Genomic DNA, 23,847 nt, shown 5'->3' with positions numbered 1-23,847 from the left:
CCCTAGGCTCAACCAGGAAGAAATAGATTTCCTGAACAGACCAATCTCAAGAGCTGAAATAGAAACAGCAATTAAAAATCTCCCTAAAAATAAACGTCCTGGTCCAGATGGCTTCACACCCAAATTTTACCACACTTACAAAAAAGAAGTAGTACCTATCTTGCAGAAACTATTCCACAACATCAAGAAGAACGGAAACCTCCCAGACACCTTTTATTAAGTGAATATTACTCTGATACCAAAACCAGGAAAGGATGCAACAAAAAAAAGAAAACTACAGACCAATATCCCTAATGAATATAGATGCAAAAATTTTCAACAAAATCTTAGCTAACCGAATCTAGACGCTTATCAAAAAAGTAATCCATCATGACCAAGTGGGCTTCATCCCAGGGATGCAGGGATGGTTCAACAAATGTAAATCCATAAATGCAATTCACCACATAAACAAAAGCAAAAACAAAGACCACATGATTCTTTCAATAGATGCAGAAAAAGCTTTTGACAAAATTCAACACCCTTTCATGATACGAACACTGAATAAAATAGGCATAGAAGGAACATACCTAAAAATGATACAAGCCATATATGGCAGACCCACAGCCAGTATCATACTGAATGGGGAAAAATTGAAAGCATTCCCACTTTGAACTGGAACCAGACAAGGCTGCCCACTATCTCCACTTCTATTCAACATAGTGCTAGAAGTCCTGGCCACAGCAATCAGACAGGAAAATGGAATTAAAGGTATCCAAATAGGGGCAGAAGAGATCAAACTTTCACTGTTTGCTGATGATATAATATTATATCTAGAAAACCCCAAAGATTCAACCAAGAAACTCCTGGAACTGATCAATGAATTTAGTAAAGTCTCAGGATACAAAATCAATACACAGAAATCAGAGGCATTCATATACGCCAACAACAATCTAATTGAGAACCAAATCAAATACTCAATTCCCTTCACATAGCAACAAAGAAATTAAAGTACCTAGGAATATACTTAACGAAGGACGTAAAAGACCTCTACAGGGAGAACTATGAAACACTGAGGAAGGAAATAGCAGAGGATGTAAACAGATGGAAATCCATACCATGCTCATGGATCGGCAGACTCAACATCATCAAAATGTCTATACTACCCAAACTGATCTACAGATTCAATGCAATACCTATTAAAATACCATCAGCATTCTTCACAGATATAGAAAAAATAATTTTACACTTCATATGGAACCAAAGAAGACCCCAGATATCAAAAGCAATTCTAGGCAACAAAAACAAAATGGGAGGCATTAATATGCCAGATATCAAACTATACTACAAAGCTACAGTAATTAAATCAATATGGTATTGGCACAAAAATAAAAATATTGACCAGTGGAACAGATCTGAGAATCCTGATATAAAACCATCCTCATATAGCCATCTAATCTTTGACAAAGCAGACAAAAACATACGCTGGGGAAAAGAATCCCTTTTCAATAAATGGTGCTGGGAAAACTGGATAGCCACCTATAAAAGGCTAAAGCAGGACCCACACCTTTCACCTCTCACAAAAATCAACTCACGCTGGATAACAGACTTAAATCTAAGGTATGAAACTATTAGAATTCTAGAGGAAAGTGTTGGAAACACTCTCCTAAACATCGGCCTAGCTAGGCAAAGAGTTTATGAAGAAGTCCCCAAAGGCAATCACAGCAGCAACAAAAATAAATAAATGGGACATGATCAAACTAAAAAGCTTCTGCACAGCCAAAGAAATAGTCATGAAAGTAAACAGACAACTTACAGAATGGGAGAAAATTTTTGCATCCTACACATCCGATAAGGGGCTGATAACTAGAATATACTTAGAACTCACGAAAATCAGGAAGAAAAAAATCAAATAACCCTATTAAAAAGTGGGCAAAGGACTTGAACAGAAACTTTTCTAAAGAAGACAGAAGAATGGCCAACAAACATATGAAAAAAATGCTCAACATCTCTAATCATCAGGGAAATGCAAATCAAAACCACAATGAGATATCACTTAACTCCAGTGAGAATGGCCTTTATCAAAAAGTCTCCAAACAATAAATGCTGGCGTGGATGCGGAGAGAGAGGAACACTCCTACACTGCTGGTGGGACTGCAAACTAGTTGAACCTCTGTGGAAAGCAATATGGAGATACCTTAAAGTTATACAAGTGAATCTACCATTTGATCCAGCAATCCCATTACTGGGCATCTACCCAAAAGATCCAATGACATTCTACAAAAAGACACCTGCACTCGAATGTTTATAGCAGCACAATTCATAATTGCAAGGCTGTGGAAACAGCCCAAGTGCCCATCAATCCAAGAATGGATTAATAAAATGTGGTATATGTATACCATGGAGTACTATTCAGCTCTAAGAAACAACGGTGATATAGCACATCTTATATTTTCCTGGTTAGAATTGGAACCCATACTACTTAGTGAAGTTTCCCAAGAATGGAAAAACAAGCACCACATATACTCACCAGCAAATTGGTATTAACTAAGCAGCTCCTAAGTGGACACATAGGTACTACAGTAATAGGGTATTGGGCAGGTGGGAGGGGGGAGGGGGGCGGGTATATACATACATAATGAGTGAGATGTGCACCATCTGGGGGATGGTCATGCTGGAGACTCAGACTTGAGAGGGGAGGGGGGGGAATGGGCATTTATTGAAACCTTAAAATCTGTACCCCCATAATATGCCGAAATAAAAAAAAAAAGAAAGATGCCCAATAGATCAAGGACAATGACCATAAACAACCAGGAAGGCCATACTGGTACACACCAGCTGGGTATCTGCCTTACTTCTAGGGATACTTTTTTTCATAAAAACAATTTTCAAGTGCCCTCTCACTTGGAAGTTTTTAAGGCTCACTGAAAAATACCATCTAACTCTCCTTTTTCTTTGTTCAGCCATAGCCCCATCAATTCATGGCCACATACTACAACACAACTGAGTTGATTATAAATTTCTCTTCCTGGTAATGTTATAGGCCTATCTTCCAGAAAGTATACTCTGATAAATAACTCACCACTGATAAATAAATTTCTTAGGAAGGGTCTGATCAGAGGTTTTCTCCACAAAGATGAAATACCAATTTTACTACAGGTTGAGCATACCTAAGCTGAAAATTTGAAATCCAAATGCTCAAAAATCCAAGACTCTTTGAGTGCTGGCACACCACAAGTGGAAACTCCACAGCTGACCTCATGTGATAGGTTGCAAAATAGTCAAAACACAGTAAAAAATTTGTTTCATGCACAAAATTATTTAAAATATTGTATAAAATTACCTTTGGGCTATGTGCATAAAATACAAAAATGAATTTCATGTTTAGACTTGGGTCCCATCCCCAAGATATCTCATTATGTATTATTATAAATCTGAAAAAATCCAAAATCTGAAATACTTCTGGTCCCAAGCATTTTGGATAAGGGATACTCAACCTGTATTTTCTTCTTGGAAGATAACTTCTTCCCAATTTTCTTCCCAAATCTTGATGGCATCTTATCAGGAAAAACTAGATCAAAAATGAACAAATATTGATATTTATACATATTTGGTACTTAATCTCTTACAGGGAGACTAACCACTTCCTTCAAATCAAATAATGCTTTATAAAGGTACTGAGATTTTAGTAGACATCGAAGACATATAGAAAACCATTTAGAGAAAATTTATAGGAAAAGACATCCTATGTACAAAAGGAAAATGAATACTGGCACAGGAATTAGGAAATGGTATTCTCAAAATTGGCAGAAGCTGCTCCTGGGGAAATGAGAAACTATTTTCAATGTAGTGCTCATGACTGACTACTGGGTGTACTAACAGGAACCTCCGAGGCTGCTGTCCTCTGTCTTCCAATCTAGAATTCAAGCCAAAGACCCAGAAGAGTCTTAAATGGAAAGATTACAAGCTAAATGGCTTGGTTCTGATAATACCTGGCACAAAAGCAGGAAGGGCTCTTGACAAGTGAGCCCTAGCAATCCAAGCACCTGGCTACGGAGCCCTGAGACTGCCTTCAACTTTTTGTTAACACACTCTCTAAACTCTAGAGAGGTAGGTCCTCTTCCTTTCCACAAAGAGAAGGCACAAAATTCTAACTTCTCAGGCATCACACAGCCAGTACGGGGTTTACCTTTAGTTTAGGGACTCCTTGAGAAAGAAAACTTTCAACAGACATCTAGAAAAGGAACATCTCCACAGCCTGCATGAACCAAAGCCATGAGTGCATACCAAATACATTTAGAGCAAGTCCAACTGCTAGTATAAAACCTTCTGTAAACATTGCTTCTTTGTGGCTTAAAAATAACAGAGTGAGATAAACTTTAAATTATAGTTTGCTGTTTTATTATGGAAATGTTAGTAAGGTGTGTTTGGCCTAGAAGACATCATTATCTTTTGTTTTCTTAGAGCAAAAGACATTGAAAAGAAAAGGACAACGATAGTTAACTTTCCAGAACTAGACTAACATAAGAGAATTTTTATATCATATTTTCCAGAATTTCAAAGGAAAAAAAACACTAATGCAAGATAATAGTTCATTTTTTATTGTTATATAATATATATAACAAAATTTACCATTTTAACAATTTTTAAGTGTACAGTTCAGTGCCATAAAGTACACTGACACTGTTGTGTAACATCACTACCATCCATCTCTAGAACTTTTTCATCTTCCCAAACTGAATTTCTGTACTCATTAAACACTAACTCCCCATTCCCCCCTAACTCCAGCCCCTGGCAACTACAATTCTACTTTCTGCCTGAGTTTGATGACTTTATGTACCTCATATAAGTAAAATCATACAATATTTGTCATAATGTCTTCAAGGTTCATCCATGTTGTAGCATGTGTCAGAATTTCATTCCTTTTCTGATTAACATTCCATTGTAAGTATATATACCCCATTTTGTTTATCCATCCATCCACTGAGACACTGGAGGGGTTACTACCTTCTGGCTATTGTGAATAATGCTGCTATGAACATGAACATGTAAATATCTGTTTTGAGTCCCTGCTTTCAATTCTTTTGGGTTTATACCTGAAAGTGGAATTGCTGGATCATATTGTAATTCCATGTTTAATTTTTGGAGGAACTGCCATACCATTTTCCATAGCAGCTGCACCACTTTACATTGTGAGCAGCAATGCACACAGTTTAATTTTAAGTTTAAACATCTTTGTTTGAACTTAACTTGGGAGCTAGTTTCTCAAGCCATATCTTGTTATTAGTTTGCAAAGTACAAAGGGAAAGTTAAAATGTCTCTCTCTCTCTTTTTTTTTAATTGAGACAGGGTCTTGCTCTGTCGCCTGGGCTAGAGTGCAGTGGCATCATCATAGTTCACTGCAACCTCAGGGTCTCACTTTTGTCCAGGCTGAAGTATAGGAGCACAATCATAGTTCACTGTAGCCTCGAACTCCTAAGTTCAAGGGATCCTCCTGTCTCAGCCTCCTTAATAGCTGGAACATCTACCTAATTCTTTAAAGACTTTTTTGTAGAGGTGGTATCTTGTTACATCACCCAGGCTGGTCTTGAACTCCTGGCCTCAAGCGATCTTCCCACCTCGGCCTCCCAAAGTGCTAGGATTACAGGTGTGAGCCACTGCACCCAGCCTGATGTCACTTTCATTTATTAAACACTTCCACGATCTCATTTGATTCTTGTCTGAAAGCAAGCAGGACAGTTATTAAGATTCCCACTTTAGGCCAGGCGTGGTGACTCACGCCTGTAATGCTAACACTCTGGGAGGCTAAGGTGGGAGGATCGTTTGAGTTCTGGAGTTCAAGACCAGCCTGAGCAAGAGCAAGAGCCCATCTCTACTAAAAAATAGAAAGAAATTAATTGGCCAATTAAAAATATATAGAAAAAATTAGCTGGGCATGGTGGCACATGCCTGTAGTCCCAGCTACTCGAGAGGCTGAGGGAGGAGGATCGCTTGAGTCCAGGAGTTCAAGACTAGCCTGGGCGATGTATCAAGACACCACCTCTACAAAAAGATAATTAAAAAAAAAAAAAGATTCCCTTTTTACAGAAGACCAAGTTGGAGGTATGTTACTTACTGCCTGGCTCTAGTGAAGGAAGTGAGACTACTAGAGCCTCTGAGTGTTCTTACTCCTAACTTCATGACCTTTCACCCTTGACTCCTATCCCCCTTTCAAGCTCACTTTCTTTAGACACCTCCTATGGACAGTAGTTACTGAGATTCCTTTTACCTGTAGACATAGGAAGCTTATTTTATCCCAGGGGATAAATTATTAAGACTTTTTAGCTGGTCTAGTTGCACCAAATAAAGCAGAAAATAAATTCAGTAAGGTGCTGGTGGATGGCACGAGGTCAAGGAAGCAGGGTCCATTCTTTACTAGAGCAGCTTTTCTACAATTCTTGGGGATGCTGCCAGCATTTCTAGAACAAATTCAGTCCATGATTTATGAATAGGGGAATTTTGTTGTGGTGGTTATTATTTAAAAACTGGCATACATGGGAGAGGGCACCATCTTAAGAAAATACAAACATTAGAAATACAAGTGATTAAACAATGGCAAATGGATTTCTTGATGTTGGTCCTTAAATTACCAAAAGACTGCTCATTCCTGCAACATAGACTTGCAATGTGCCACCCCCTAAGGCTTTGCAGAGAGAAAAGAGAGGTCACAGTGTTTGTTGATTGAAAACAAAGCTGACAAAAAAAGAAAAGAAAACAAAGCTGACTTTCAGCATAATGAGAACCTCAGAAAGGGCGTTTAGATCCACTTAGTCCCAACACAGCTTGTGTCTTTGGATTTTATCCAGACTCTCCCTCATGCTATTCTTGAAGGCCAGAATCAAGTTTTATCAAGTATCTCTACCACATCTTAGTACACAGTAGAATCTCAAAAATGTGGGGTGAATTAAATTTGAATTGAATTATTAGCATAATCTCAGAGAAGTAATAAAAAAATTTGGCTCTGAAAATTAACTATGGATATGAGTGTCTTGGATTCCAATCCAGAATCCTCTGGTCTCCCACTGTACTGGGCTGCAAATACCAAGAGAAATGTGTAAATAAGTGCTCTGGAAAGACTTTTTCAGTGCAAACAAGACATATTCTCTATCTGCTACAGCAATAACAAACTTCTATCAACTATCTCAGATTTAGGAGGAAGAAACCAGGCAGCTAAAAATAATCTTCCACTCATTACACAGCCTCTGATCCCCAGGAAACAGAAGGAAATATGCACCTCCATACAGGATAAAAGAATTCCTGAAAAGTTCATTACAATTGCACCAAGGAAAAACTGCTCTCTGAAGATAAACAATGAATAAATTCTTTTGTGATGAGAACTGATGTTCCATATTTAATTTGTTGCATAAACTCAGATTTTGAAATATTGACTCTTTATGCAGGAGAGATGAGTACATTTGATTTTCAATACTTTTCCCCAAGATTTTAAAATCAAATGGTGGATGAAAGAACATTTAAAATGTGAACCAGGTTCCCTAGAGATTATGAAGATACATGTGTACCTGTGTGCACACAGGATGAGGTACAAACGCTGAGACCATAGCCTAAAGTCCACCCAGGGTCCACTCTCCATTATCACTCAATTTGCAATGGGGTTGAGCTATTACATTTCTGACACTGTGCCTAACATATTTTGAGACCTGGCCTGGTGCCCAAGTTACAAAGTCTTAAAGCTCATCTTGACACTCTACCATTCAACTTGCTGTAGTGATTAGTGCCTCAAGAGGGAATATCCTATGAGGTCATCCCACCCAGTGACTTCTACCTTGTGACACACTACACATGGATTTTGGTAAATAAATAAATAAATGAGCCCAGCATCGCACCTCCCCACACTTCTCCAAAAGTTTTACCTGATCCTTAGGGGACTTAGAGGAAAACCAGAGGTTTATTTAAGAAAGCTCCTGTGCCTCTTGTAAGCTGTTGGGGGGTAGGGTGTAGAAAAATCCACTGAAAGCAAGCACGTAGTCAAAAAGAGAGCTACATCTTTATCAAGTAAGTACATGACAGCACCCCAGCAAAAGACTTGATCACCCTGTCTGCCCTCTGACAGCTTGCTTGGCAGACTGCCCCAGGGCCGTCATGACTTAATTGTGCTTCCAGGCTCTCTCCAATGGCTCATTTGCTCAGTTCCCTCTGATGCTGGTGAAGAGGTCAAGTTTTCTTCTGATTAGTGCCAAGGTCCTGAGTCCATCTCCCACCTGTAGGTTGCTTCTGTGACAGTTCTCTCACCCTCACAAGATGTGTTATAGATTTTGGCAGGACCTCCAACTCCTGCCTGCTCCTAGGCCAAACTCTTGTACCAATCGTTGTAATTCTGACTCTACCCAACATGTGATGGCCACAATGTATATTTTGTTACAAAGTAAAGAACAAAATCCACAATGGTCATTCTGAATCTATCTTGTTGAAACTGAATGAGTTTGGGAAAAATTTTTACTACAGGAAAAAGTAATGATCTTAACTCAAAATGGATCACAGACCTAAATGTTGGAGCTAAAACTATAAAACTCTTAGAAGAAAATACAGGAGTAAATCAGCGTCATGAAGATTTACTCCTGTATTTTCTTAGATATGACATCAAAAGCATGACAATAAAAGAAAAATTGATAAATTGGACCTCATCAAAAATAAAATTTTTGTACTTCAAACAATACCATCAAGAAAGTGAAAAGATAACTCACAGACCAGGAGAAAATACTGGCCAATCATATATCCTATAAGGGACTTATATCCAGGACATACAAAGGACTCTTCCAACTCAGTAACAACAACAACAACAAATAGCCCAATTTAAAAAAGGACAAAAGATTTGAATAGACATTTTTCTAAAGAACATATATGAATAGCCAATAAGCACATGAAAACATGATCAACCTCATTTGTCATGTAAATCAAAACTTCAATGTGCTACCACTTCACATCCACTAGAATCAAAAGATAGACAACAACAACTGTTGGTGTGGATGTGGAGCAAGAAATCCTCTTCTTGCTGGTAGGAATATAAATGTGCAGCCTATTTAGAAAACAATTTGGAAATTTCTCAAAATGTTAAACATAGAATTGCCATATCAACTAGTAATCCCACACCTAGGTATCTACCCACAAGAAATGAAAACATATGTCCACAAAGAGGTTTATACAGAAACAGAAATGTTCACAGCAGCATTATTCATGATAGCCAAAAACTGGAAATAACCCACATATCATCAATTTACATATAGTTTATCTATACAATGAAATACTATCTTGCAATAAAGAGAAATAAAGTACTGATACATGGTACAACATGGTAAACCTTGAAAACGTTGTACTAAGTGAAAGAAGCCATATACATGTAGTATATGATTCCACTTAGATGAAATGTCCACGATAGGAAAAGCTAAACAGATTAGTGGTTTCCTATGGCTGGCAATGTGGATGAGCAGGGAATGACTGATAATAGGTACAACATTTCTTTTTGGAGTGACAAAAATGTTCTAAAATTAGATACTGATGATGGCTACAAAACTCTGGAAATATACTAAAACCCACTGAATTATACACTTTAAACAGGTGAAATTTTATGACACATAAATTGTATCTCATTAAAGCTATTAAAAAAAACAGAATGATCTCAGAGTCCTAACTCTCCAACAGTTGGGCCTACACACAACCTTTCTGGCCCATAAAACTAGCATTAGCCAGCCCCAGAGGCCAGCATCTCCTCCTTTGCCACCCCACTATCCCTCCCTCCTTCCTCTAACTCACAAAGCTGAAACTAGAAGGATCTTGCCACAGCAAATTTACCCAATAGTCTGACCTTTTCCCTAACATCATGATTTCTCAAGAAAATCAATGCTAAAAGGGTTCAAAGGAATAAACCAAAACAAAAAGAACTTTAAAACCTGTTGCTAGGTTTTCCCCTGCCTCAGAACCAACCCGGCTCCACACACACACACACCCCATAGTTTCTTTCAGAACATAGTCAGGTGCAGCCATGTTTATTGTTGCCTGGGCTATAAAATAATGGGAGAAATACTCATTTTCTTGTGACTTTTTTTCTTTAGCTTTACTACATTTTTCTCTCCTCCATTCTCCCCAGCTAATGTGATATAATCTTGAAAATTTACACCATAATGAGATCAAGAGGCTTTGGCAAGAGCCCGTGCGGTAAATTGGCATCCGTGCTAATCGATAACCTCCTTTCAAATGAAAAGAGGCAGGCCCAATCCATCCTCTACACCAAGGCTGCCAAGCAACAGAACAGGCCGCCTTCTCAGGGTGAGAGCTAATTGCTGCTCTCACAAAGACAGGGGCAATCTTATCCAGGTGATCCATCTCGTAGAAACTGAGAAAAGGAGCAAAAAAGGAGGGGGGAAATCAGGATAAAGAGGTTAAACAGCACAAAAGTGATGTGAGGGAGAAAAAGGGTTTACATTTGTATGTGAAAGAGATAAAAAGAAGAAACTTTAATGCAGAAAGATCACTGAGAGCTTTGGCAAATTCTTCTCTGGCTACAATAACTGTCTCAGCTCTCAGGCCTCTCAATGTCTGAGGGGGTCTGTCACCAGTGGGGTAGGGGAGGAGAGGGGGGTAGACCGCCCCCCAGCCCCTAAATCTTGCCCAAAAAAAAGGACAAAATTCCTACAGCAATGACTCCAGAAGGACTCCAAATCCCACTCCGGTCATGAACAAGTATGTGAATATTTCTATGGTTTATTTTCTTTCTGTTTCTCCTCTCTTACCATTTCCATGGTGACCACTGGCCCGTGGACTGCACATCTACTACAGGCAGAAAACTTAACACAGTATCCAGACCGTATGAGCAGATCTGAACATTTAAAAAAGAAACGAAAAATCCCCTCTCTTACAGCACTAGGTCACATTTAGTGGAGGTCCCAGTTCAGGAAATAAAAACTGACAATGATAACTAGCAAATATTGAGCACTTACTGATGTTAAGTGTGTTTTAACAGATATTACCTCATTTAATCTTGTCAATAGCCCTTAAAGGAAGGTGTTCTCCCCATTTTACAGATGTGGAAGCTGAGGCAAAGACAAAGTTGAGTAAACTGTCCAAACTGTAGCACTATTGAAGAGGAGCCAGGATTGGAGCTCAGATTCACTGGACTCCAACACCCACTCTTAAACCTCCTCACTATTATCTCCAGGATCTAAAGCTGAATCTTCACCCCAAGGAGAGAGATACATAAGCATGAGGCCCTCCCACGCTTAGAAATGGGAGAACATCTGACAGCCTCAAAATATTTCATAGGAAAGCACAAGTTCCAGTGAAACCAAATGTTTTAAAAGTAGCCACAGTAGCCTTGCCACAGTAGCCTCTTGCCTGCCTCCAGCTGTGATCTTGCCACCTTCTAATTCTCCTCCTTGCTGCTGCCAGCGATTACCCTGGGGCACAAAGCTGGTCCCTGTAGGTGGGCCAGGTCCACCAGGCCCTGCATCTGTTCACTCTCCTCTTTGCCACCAGGGACCACACCACCATGCTCCAGGTGCTTCAGGCCTCACTGCCTCAGCTCCTGCAGCTGCAGCTCTCTGGGTCACCCCGCCCACCCTCTGTCGTCAAAGCAGACACCTGCTCGTCCTTGCAGCTCAGATGAAGGGAGCATCCCTGGTCTTTATGACACCTACTCAATTGCCCTCATTCTACCCACCCATTCTGGCCCCCTAGGCTTTGTGACAATTTGAGACTTGTTTGCTTGTTTACACATTTGTTTCCCCTACTAGTTAGTAAACCTCTGGAGACCAAAATTGGGGTCTCATTTGGTGTTTTTTTTTTTTTTTGAGTCTGTAGTATATAACACAGAGAGAGTAGTACACATTAATTAGGAGCTTAACAGATATTTAATAAATGAGTAAGTGAATGAATGAGGTCATTTGGGTCTTTCTCTTAAGAGCATTCTCTGGAGTGTTTCAAACACTACTGTGTTTAAAAATACTGTAGGGCAGGGAGGGGGAATGGGGAGTTATTTTTTTAATGCATATGGAGATTCAGTGTGAGATGATGAAAAAGTTCTGGAGATGGATGGTGGTGGTGGTTGCACAACAACGTGAATGTACTTATGCCACTGAACCATACACTTAAAAATGGCTAAAGAGGTCAATTTTATGTTACGTATATTTTACAATTATAAAAGAAAAAACTTAGAATAAAGATTACCAAGAGACTGCTGATTGAAGGGACGACCCAAGAATCTGATCACTGAGAAGACTAAGAGAAAAGCACTTGAACAGAATCAAAGCCTCAATGACACTGCTCCTTTTATTTTAAAATGTAGCCCCAAACCCATGACAATGGCTCACAAACTCAAACTCAGTTATTTGGTTATGCTTGAAAGTTCTGAACTCCTAGCACAGCACCCAACACCTAGTGAGGGTTGCTATAAATATTTCCTGAATGTGTAGAGAATTGCTTGAGTAAGTGGCTCAAGGCTCAGGAATCATTTCAATGTCCAGGTCTTTTTCCTGTGACAGAGCAGTGACAGTGAGATTTGACTTCTGCGATGTGATACTCTCCTGAGGGACAAAATACCTCTGCCCAGGTATCACAATCTCACGGCCAAAGACAGCTCTACTCGCCTGCACGGCCTGGCCTTGTCCTCTTGTCTTCCGATTTCTCTTTACTAGGTAGAAGCTAACCCTGTACCAACTCCTAATATTACCCCTTTACCTTCTTCTCTCCAAACAAAAACTGTAATCCCCCCAGATGAAGTCTTTCATTTTCTCAGTAAAAACATAGGACCTGCGGCCATTGTGATAGAAAAAAACAGGGTTCTAGAGGTTCAGGAGAGCATTTTTCTCCTACTCAAATTTGAAGGGTCATTTTACTAATCAGAAACAGGCCCAAACTGCCATCACCATCATCCATCACCATAAGGCAAGGGGGAAAACACACACACATACACACACACCCTACAACAAGTAAAATCAAAACCAAAAGGCAATGAATCCTACCCCTTCATTTCATACACAACGAGGTAAATAATGGCTCCATAGAGGCTTCATTCACACAGAGAGCCAAGGATGCCCAGATGGCACCTCGCCTTCCGCCCCTTGCTTCTCTGACTTGCTCAGATAAGCCATTCATCAGTGCGAGCCATTTGCACTGTCCTGGTAACCTGCCCCCACCACAATCCAGGTTCTTCATAAGTTTGACATGCCATGATCCATTCCCCTAAAAAAAGCCTCTATATAGGGTTACTTGGCAACACTCTTTCATTAAGAGATAGTGTTATCCAACAAGGAATTAGGGATCCATAAGGACAGGGTTATTTTTAAAATAAATAAATACATACATACATAAATAAGGGTAATGGCCACACCCCTGTCTGTCTATGCTCAAAAAGGTTATGGTGAATAGTTGGCCAAGGCTACTGTAGAGCTCTCTGCAAACCATCTATTCACAAAAGAACCAGAAGACGTTAAATGCTTCCTACCAGATTTTATTCAGAAATAAACATGAACCTTTAAAAGTAACAGAAAGACTCATCTGAAATTCAGAGGCCCCATGACAGGCTAGCCCATGCTCTGAGCCATATTCCTTCCATGACAGCTGAAGTCTCAGGTAACAGGAGGAGTTGACCCACCAGGTGTCCCGGAAGCCTTTACACTGGGGGCATGAAAGAGCTGGGAGGTTGCCATGCCCATGCGGTGTCTTGTGGGGGGCTAACGTGGCATATTATACAATACCCACCAAGGCCTCAGCAGCTTCCACCCCTCCAACTCCAGGCTTGCTACCAAGAGTGCACTGCCAGAAGCATTTGGGATGAGAAAGAGAAGGAAATGAATCCCCTGACAGACCAACAGACACACCTTTCCTAAATCTCTCTGGTCCCCTTCCATGGACGATGACATTCTACTTACTAGTAAGTTCTAGTATGATCTTCATAGATCTGACACTATATCTCCCCACACAGATATTTTTTAAAAAATAAAATGCCAGTGTCTCACAGAGCATTAAACATTGAGGTAAAATCTCTCAGAATAAAAATTTACCACCTTTAAATAAAGCTTGTAGCTCTTTTAACTCTGGACAAGAAGAGAAAATAATCAGAAGTAGAACAAACAAAAGAGGTTTCTGAGTAAATTTTTTTTTTGAGACAGAGTCTCGCTCTGTTGCCCGGGCTAGAGTGCTGTGGTGTCAGCTTAGCTCACAGCAACCTCAAACTCCTAGGCTCAAGCAATCCTGCTGCCTCAGCCTCCTGAGTAGCTGGGACTGCAGGCATGGGCCACTACTCCCGGCTAATTTTCTCTATATATTTTTAGTTAGCCAATTAATTTCTTCTATTTTTAGTAGAGATGGGGTCTCACTCTTGCTCAGGCTGGTTTCAAACTCCTGACCTTGAGCGATCCTCCCGTCTCGGCCTCTCAGAGTGCTAGGCATGAGCCACTGCGCCCAGCCTGAGTAAATATTAATATACTAAAAGAAATCTCAGGACTCAGATTACAGCTTCTTCGTTATTTTTCAATCATGGCTGGACTCAGTGTCTTTCTACACCTTACCACAAAACTTTACCTCCTCATTTTTCATACTTGCCTTTTTTTTTTTTAACTTGAGTTGACAGAATCTCAAAGGATCTCAGCCAACAGAAATTTGCCCTTGGCTAGCACATGTGAGGAGAGCTGCCTGAAACCTCAAAATAAATAGGCAACCCTGTCTCCAATTTACTTTCCATCCTCCAAGCTCCCTGTTCTGGTCCTATGTTCACACCACCACCTTACCTTAATAATCCAACACAATCGTGTTCACAGTAACGGGGACCCCATTAGCCTCCCAAAGTGAACGAGGGTAAACACCCGACCCTGAGACCTGGAAAGGAAGTGAGTTTTAACTTTTTAAGATTCTTGTTCTGACTACTATTTTTGGTGGAGCTAAACTATGTAATAAAGATTCCATCCTTTCTCTAATCTATACCAGGGAAAGAAAAAAATGGATCTGAACCCAGTACTTTGTAATTCATACATATATCCACTATATGTGTTCATGTATAATACATACATATACTTTACCTATATGCTGCCTGTGTTTCAGGAATGCACAATTACATTACAGATATTTTTGTATTAACATTAACATAAGTAATGCACCTTCCAAAACCATCTCTAGAAATTGAAGCTCCATTCTTAGATTTTCCCATACTTATTTCCAGCCGCTATCTAGTGTGCATGTCACCTTATCCTTCTTCCTTTCTCTGCTGAAATGCACTGCTGTCTGGAAGCTGAGTGGCTCAGGGTTGTAATGGAATATGTAGCCTTTCACCTCTGGGTCACAGTACTGAATCTGGGCCACATCAGCGCATCTGAAAGCAGTTACTGTACCATCTAATGGCCTTGCTTAAGACAAAAGCCACTGTTCTAGCTTTTCGCCCTTGTGGGAAGTCTCAACCAGCAAAGGCAGCAAGGAATGAGCGATGGGCCCCCAGGAGAAACTCCCAATTAGCTGTAGCCCATGAGAATGGTTTGAAGGAGCCCTTTGCAAGAAAAGTTCGGGGGCTTTACAGTCTGATGGGGGCACTTCATCTGTGGGCAGAGACCTGGGGTATGTTCCGCTATGATAAAATTCCCTTTCTTTAACTTGGAAAGTATCAGACACCTATAAAAAAGGCAGGTATCTCAATCAGCCCTGAAATCCCACAAGCTCAGAAGGGCCCTTCTCCAGAGAAGGAGGTGTAAAGCCAAAAGAAGAGGCAGGACTCTTGGGCTCTGACCTGTGCTCACTGGTAACATTGATCAAGGGTCCAGGGGCTAGAAGAGTGACTGGTACAGAGTAGATACTGTATAAATAGTTGTTGAATGGGGGGGGAAAACAAGTTTCTGGGCCTCTCTATCCATCCCTTTCTTTTATCTATTAAACGATATTAAGATAGACCACCCCATATCCAGCCATGACATTCCTTAAAGGATTGCTGTGAGAAAGAAGGGGGGAAAAGTGGTCATGGTCCAGTGCAGTGACCTAAAGAAATCAGCCATACAAATACGAGGTGGTATTAACTTATCGGATCTTTAAAAGGGTCCATTTGGTCTAACTCCAAAAGAGTCATACACACAAAATATGTTGGCAAACCTGGAAAAGTTATGCTGCCATTGAACATATTGCCGTCAAGTACCCAAGAGCTCATAAATTTTTTTTTCTTTTTTGAAGTTTACTGCAAAATGTGCAATGTAATTATAGTAAGGTATTAATAACTATTATGCAGGGAACCATTTAACGTGCTGCCCTCACAAAGATTGATTTGCCAGTTTAATGTGTTTATTCAGTGATTATGACTGCCTGTGGAAAACTATTCAAACTATTACAGGGACAAATAAAACAGTCGCCTTGCACTGAGTCCTGCAGAACAGAGTAACGTGGGTCTGGGCCATGACCCACATCATCCAGGGCGAATGCAGAGCCAGCCCTCTGCTCCGGTCGGTACAAGTGAGAGAAGACAGAGAACGAATGGGGGATTCCTACATCCCTCTACAGCCATGCACTCGGCCCTTTCTCTGAGGGTGAGGCTCACGGGCGGGCAGGGATGGAGGGGCAGGGTGGGAAGCAGTGCTGCAGAGGGGGTAGGAAGGGCTGTGCGGCAGCAAGTGTGAGACCATGTCCTGCCCCGCCCAGAGCTCCAGGCAGGACCCTGGCCCAGGCATCTAACCTTGCTGATTTTCCTCATCAGTAATATGGGGACAGTGACACTGCCTACCTCACAGGGTGGTTGTGAGGACCCAGTGCAATACTGCCCATAATGTGCTTAGAAGGACCTGGTGGGTAAAGCAATAACCATTACCACGATTATCCTTCCTCAGAACACCATTTTGTAACACAACTTGTACTGCTATATTTATGTGTGTGTAAGATAACATAAAATTTGCCATTTTTAATCAATTTTCAGTGTACAGCTCAGTGGTATTATGTACATTCCCATGGTTGTGCAACCAATAAGACTCTCCATATCCACAATGTTTTTCCTATTCTCCAATTCTCAGTAACCACCATTCTGCTTCTTGTCCCTAAGAATTTGTCTGCAGTAGTTATTTCATAAGAGTGAAATTATACAGTATCTGTCTTTTTGTGACTGGTTTACTTCACTTCACGCAGTGTCCTCAAGGTTCATCCATGTTGTAGCATGTGTCAGAATTCCCTTCCTTTTTAAGGCTGAATAATACTGCATGGCATGGATATGCTACACTTCATTGAGTCATTCATCTGTCAGTGGACACTTGAGCAGCTTCCACCTTTTGGCTATTGTAAATAAGGCTGCTATGAACAGAAGGATTGTACGTATACACTTGCTGTCTTACCTGGTATCATCATTTGTTAAAAAGTTTATATAAAGCTTACATGGTCACTAAATGTCTTGTGAAGGCTATGTGGTGGGCCACCCCTCTTCGGACACTTTCAGTCTGTCAATACTGCATTTCTGGGGGTTCCTGCAGACCCGTGAGGCTGTTTCTGGTCTCTTGCCATGAGATTCTCACCTTCCTCAGCCCTCCCTCACTAACTCCTCTGCATCTTTTTAGCCTCCTCCCCACCATCCCTTCCCACGCCATATCCATCTATGACATCCCTTCCCATGCCATATCCAGCCACGACATCCCTTCATGCCCTATCCAGCCACAACATCCCTTGAAGGGCTGCTGAAAGGAAGAAGAGAAGGAGGCTGTACCATTGTACTGGGGCCTGGAGCTGTGGTAGCTGCTCCCCGTGTGCCCACAACTCTGCACTCGCCAGCCCGTTCCTGTGCTTACTCCACGGCCCAGACTGGGAGCAATTGGTGGGGGGGGGGTAGGAGCTGCGTCTTAGTCATCGTTGCATCCCAGGCCCATGTCCAGCGTCCACACATATGTATGGTTAAGACCAAAGAAATGCTGGACAGGTAACTGAATGGACAGATGGACAGACAGGTGATGAAAAAATGGAACCTGAATGTTAACTATGTAGAATGAATCCTGGGGTACGGAGGTCACCATCTACATATGTAAGTTTTACTTTTCTATAAGATGGCAGTTTAGGGTGAAAGTTTGGATGCTAACGTTTAATGAATGCCTACTATGTGCCAGACAAGACATGCCTGTGAGGCAGTTGTTATTATTAACACCATTACACAAGTGAGGAGAGACACAGAGAATGATTAAAGCCTTCTCTAAATTCCCAGAGCTGGTAAGTGGCAGAGCAAAGATTCAAACCCTGTCAGGCCCCAAGAACCATGCTCCTAACCAGAGAATTGTAATGCAATGCTGGACAACCTCTAAGGTTCCTTCTATGCCATTGTTCTGTGATTATAAAATGCTAATAAATTAAAAAGAATATTCTGAGACTCCCAGGAGTAAAGGTGTTAACAATGTTAACAATTAATGGTGTTCATTTAAATTGACACATGATAGTGAATTTTGCCCTATGTAAGAATTATAAAGTGGGTTTGGGAAGTCTGTGATCCCACTAAAAACATACCATCAGGTAATCTTAAATAGTACAATGAACACTATTCCATTTCTTTTCAGAAGAACTAGCATTCTTTTCTTCTGAATATTAGAATATTCAGAAGAATTAGGATAGAATATTCAGAAGAATATTAGGATATTCTAAAATATCCATTAACATCCATAGAAAAATCATCCTTCCTCCTTGTTACTCTGCACTGAAAGACTGGAACTAGCCCACTGCATCTCTCCTCTCACTACAAATTCTAAGGTAGTCAGATACCTTTAAAGGGAAAGAGATTCCTTTATTATTCCAGTCCCTTCTCCACCTGTGATGTAATCATGTATTACCAACTCATCAAATAATGGAGGCAGTGCAGAATCAATTACCAGAGAAAGGAAAAACATACACCAAACATGAGTACTCTCTGAGGGGCCAGTGTCTGGGTAAAAGGCCTCATACTGGCTTCAATGGACTGAATGCTTATGTTCTCCCAAAAATTCATACGTTGAAACCTAACACCCTCAAGGTAAAGGTATTAGGAGGGAGGGCCTTTGGGAAATGTGTAAGTCATAAGGGCAGAGCTCTCATAATTGGGATTCATGCCCTTACAAAAGAGATCCCAAAGAGTTAGCAGGTCCCTTCTACTACATGAGGCCTTCTTCTACTAAGGACCAAAGGCATCATCTATGATCCAAAAAGCAGACCCTCACAAGACACCAAATGTGTTGGAGTCTTGATCTCACAATTCCTAGCCTCCAGAACTGTGAGAAATAAATGTTTCTATTGTCTATAAGCTGCCTAGTTTGTGGTATTTTGTTATAGCAGCACAGATTGACTAAGCCACTTGTCTTCTCAGTTTAGTTCTGACCAGTGATAGTAAGTTTCCTCCCTGGAATACCTGGGACCCACTGTAAGCATCCAGTGAGCAATCCCACATCCCCTTATCCTGCAAGAGTAGAAGGAATATAACAGAATTAGACTTAGCAAAACCAAGGAGACACTGACTAACAAGAAATGCAAGGACCCCCAAACTAGCCAACCCATCAACACCTAGACATGGTCCACTGAGGTGAAGGGGCTGCTCTCACTCCTTGCTGTGAATTTCACTCTTTTCTGTAGAACACGAGGCCATGTATTGGGATGGCATCATGCCACTCCCCTGGACTGACCCCCACATCACCTCCTACCCCCTCCATACATCACCAACATCCCCTCCTCTATTGCCCTCTTCCCTTACCCCAATAATGTTCTCATTACACAGCAGTGGACAGCAGATTTTTTTCTCAAAAGGCCAGAAATCCTTGCAGAATTCATGTATTTAAAAAATAATTACTGGCCGGGTGCAGCGGCTCACGTCTATAATCCTAGCACTCTGGGAGGCCAAGACAGGAGGATCGTTTGAGCTTAGGAGTTCGAGACCAGCCTGAGCAAGAGCGAGACTCTGTCTCTACTAAACATATAAAGGAATTAATTGGCCAACTAAAAATATATAGAAAAAATTAGCCGGGCACAGAGGCACACGTCTGTAGTCCCAGCTACTCGGGAGGCTGAGGCAGGAGGATCGCTTGAGCCCAGGACTGGGTTTGAGGTTGCTGTGAGCTAGGCTGACACCATGGCACTCTAGCCAGGGCAACAAGAGTGAGACTCTGTTTCCAAAAAAAAAAAAAAAAAAAGAATTACTGCTTACTAGGTGCACAGGCACCAAACCAAACATAAAATGAATAATATAGGCTCATTAACTACATTCATGGGGTTCACTCTTAAGAAGGAGATCCACACAGGCAAAAAAGCAAGATAAATAATTTCTATTAAAACCTCAATGGAGATTCAGAAGCCAGAGGTTTTCTGGGTGACCCCAGACAAGCCTCCTAAACCTCTTCATCATCCTGTTATCTCCTTCCTGACCATGATAAAGGGGCATTATGAAAACCCAGTAATAACTATGAATACTCTATAAAAAAAGTAAATTAGCACAAACCACCAACACAAGAAGCCCACAATCCAGCAACTTCCTTCCCCAAAGTGGCTGCCTCACACAGGAAGCAGAGAGCCTCATTAGGCATATTAAAACCATGGCTTTGTATTACATTTACCACCCCGGCTGCAAAAAATGCTCGTAAAGCCATCACAGGCAGACTAGCAGCTGCCAACTGCTTCCTTTACTCTCAGCCGGCCAAGGCAGTTAGCCATCCTTCTCTGCTGAATGCCCTTTTAATTGCACATCCCACTTTATTAGCTGCCTTGACCTCCAATAAAAGCTTCGACCTAACAATGTCTGAAACCTGGGACAGGATGTCTACCGTGTTACCAACTTGCACACTGCCTACAAGGTGTGCGCGCGCACACACGCACGCGCACACACACACACACACACACACACAAAAGATGCCTCGTTAGAAGTGTTCTCCTTAGGATGTCAGACCTGATTGCGAGGACAAATTTAGGGGCAAAGACTCAAGAGGACTTATAATAAAGGATACAATGTTTGAGGACATAATCAGCAAAAACTTGTGTGGAGGGTTTGCTGTGCTAAATCTAAAACTCTGAGTTGGGTGTACTTGGCTGCAGAATGTTCTTTTCATGCTCCATTAATGGATGTGCAGAGACCCTGGTGGAAGAAGTAGGAGTAACAAGTGATATTCCTGTTGCTCCTGTTGCTCTGTGCCTGTTCTCAACTATATCTGCTCCAAAGTCATAATGTGCTCTGCGCTAGTAAAAGCAAAATGAAGTTCTACTTTTAGTTTCTATACTCCCTAAATTGTGTTTAGACTCAAATACAAAGTATTATATTTGAAATAAGAGTCTGGAAAACATTCTCCAGGAAGCAGATATTTTAAAAAGGCAACCTGGGGTAGCGATAAAAGAAAAAAAATAAAATTGATGATAACTGCAAGGACCTCACTGACTCAGCAGGTAGCTAGCTACCTGCTACATCTTTTCCCAAACTACAGCATCAAACACTTCAGGGTCATTAAATCCAAGTCAGGGGCATGTGATATGTAAATACTGGCCTAAATAATTATGGCCCTATCTAGACATTTAAAAGAGCAGAAAAAGTAGATGCAAGAGATAGGAATACTCATACACTGCTGGTGGACTGCAAACTAGTACAACCTCTGTGGAAAGCAATATAGAGATACCTCAAAGAGCTAAAAGTAGAAATACCATTTGATCCAGCAATCCCATTACTGGGTATCAGCCCAAAAGAAAAAAAGACATTCTATAAAAAAGACACCTGCACTCGAATATTTATATCAGCACAATTCACAATTGCAAAGATGTGGAAACAACCTAAGTGCCCATCAATACATGAGTGGATTAATAAAATGTGGTATATGTATACCATGGAGTTCTACTCAGCCACAAAAATCACCAGTGATCTAGCACCACTTGTATCATCCTAGATAGAGCTGGGGCCCATCCTACTTAGTGAAGTATCAAAAGAATGGAAAAACAAGCAGCACATGTACTCACCATCAAATTGGTATTAACCGAACAACACTTAAGTGCACATATAGTAGTAACATTCATCAGGTGTTGCGCAGATGGGAAGAGGGAGGAGAGGATGGATATACACACACCTAATGGGTGCAGTGCGCACTGTCTAGGGGATGGACATACTTGAAGCTCTGACTCTCGTGAGGCAAAGCCAATATATGTAACCTAAACATTTGTACCCCCGTAATATGCTGAAATAAAATGAATTTAAAAATAATTTAAAGAATAAAAAGGCAGAAACAAATAAAGAGAAATCAAAGGGGGTAAAAGGTTTTGGAAAAATTCAGATGGAGAAATTTTTTTAAGAATGATAAAAAAAAAAAGTCTGAAGTTCTGGTGTTCTTGTATTGCTATGCAGGATGAACTCATAAGTTATTTCTAACTCCTAATCAATATGGCAGATATTTTTAACATAAAACAAACTATAAGCAGTTCTTGTATCTAAGGTAATCCTTTTCCTCAAACACTCCTTACCAAATTGCTCTTATAAAATCAATTGTCCTTTTGTTTGTCCAAGTTTATTCCTGCTTACAAACACAGAAGACAGTAAAGCAAATAGCTTTATTAAGAAACAGGAAGAACCTTGTCTGTCAGTTTATGATCCAAATTCCAAAGGCCCAAACATTAGCAATGACAACGCTACCAGTACCTTCACTTGGTTGAACAACCAAGGAGGCCACCTTGGCCAGCTGAAGATGGGATGTCCCACAAACATGGCAGCACATGGAAAAACTTCCAGCTCTCAGCCAGAAATCCATCTAGGATTTTGTCAAGCATATCCCTGTGGAACCTAGGTTCAAGAAATGGATTCCATAAACTCTTGGGGCTTTCTCCGGCTTCACGAAGACTCACAGGCTTAGGAGAAGTTTATTTTATTTTTATTTATTTTTTTGAGACAGAGTCTCACTTTGTTGCCCAGGCTAGAGTGAATGCCGTGGCATCAACCTAGCTCACAACAACCTCAAACTCCTGGGCTCAAGCAATCCTGCTGCCTCAGCCTCCAGAGTAGCTGGGACTACAGGCATGTGCCACCATGCCTGGCTAATTTTTTCTATATATATTAGTTGGCCAATTAATTTCTTTCTATTTATAGTAGAGATGGGGTCTCGCTCTTGCTCAGGCTGGTTTCAAACTCCTGACCTCAAGCAATCCGCCCGCCTCGGCCTCCCAGAGTGCTAGGATTACAGGCGTGAGCCACCGCGCCTGGCCAAGCTTAGGAGAAGTTTAGAGACCACCAACTACCATGCTCTTTGTTTACAAAAGAAAAATAAAGCACAGGTCGGCTAGGCAACTCTCCCAAGATCAGAATGCTTATTAGTGCCGGAAGCAGGATTGGACTTCTGTCCTCAGATCTCAGGATGGTCCTTTTCACCAGAATATCTGGGTTTGTAGACAACGTCTGATGCTTGTATCATCCATTTCTTTATTTTCTGTTTCTCCAACTCTGTCTCATACATCCTCCTTCTCCTACCCTTTATTTTACTCCTCCCCTTTCTATCCTTCTCTCATGTATTCCTCAGCCCTCATTGCCACGCTGCCTGGCTTGGTGGGGAACAACTGATGTTCCAGTTCACAGCCATGGGTCACAGAGAAGACATTCAGCTACCTGCTCAGGACTGAGACTTCCCACTACAGAAAGACACACACCTGAACCAGGCAGCTGGTTATTTTTCTTAAACTATTGTGGTTGTTAATTGTTTGCCTGAATTTGACTGTTTATTTTCTGTAGAACCATTTGGTTAGATAGCTCAATAGCTTTTGCTGGTTGCTGTTATTGTTGGTTTTGAATCAGTTAATATGTAAGTCTCCTATAGGTGGTAGGAAGGTAGTGATTATAACTCTAAAGAAAGCAGCCTCTATAAATCAGATGACAGTGTTTCATGGAAGAGTAACTGGTCATCACTACTGATT

At 40.9% G+C, this 23,847-nt stretch overlaps 1 protein-coding gene across 1 annotated transcript in view; it reads right to left on the bottom strand.

Annotated features, from left to right (window-relative positions):
• KIF26B (kinesin family member 26B) overlaps window positions 1-23,847 on the bottom strand; it is a 446,437-nt gene that overhangs the window by 410,367 nt on the left and 12,223 nt on the right. The window lies entirely within an intron of this gene.

This window comes from Microcebus murinus, chromosome 19, assembly GCF_040939455.1.
Source record: "Microcebus murinus isolate Inina chromosome 19, M.murinus_Inina_mat1.0, whole genome shotgun sequence".
NCBI classification, from domain to species: Eukaryota; Metazoa; Chordata; class Mammalia; order Primates; family Cheirogaleidae; genus Microcebus; species Microcebus murinus.
The sequence above is the reverse complement of the archived record's forward strand: the minus strand, read 5'-3'. Positions and strand labels throughout refer to the sequence as shown.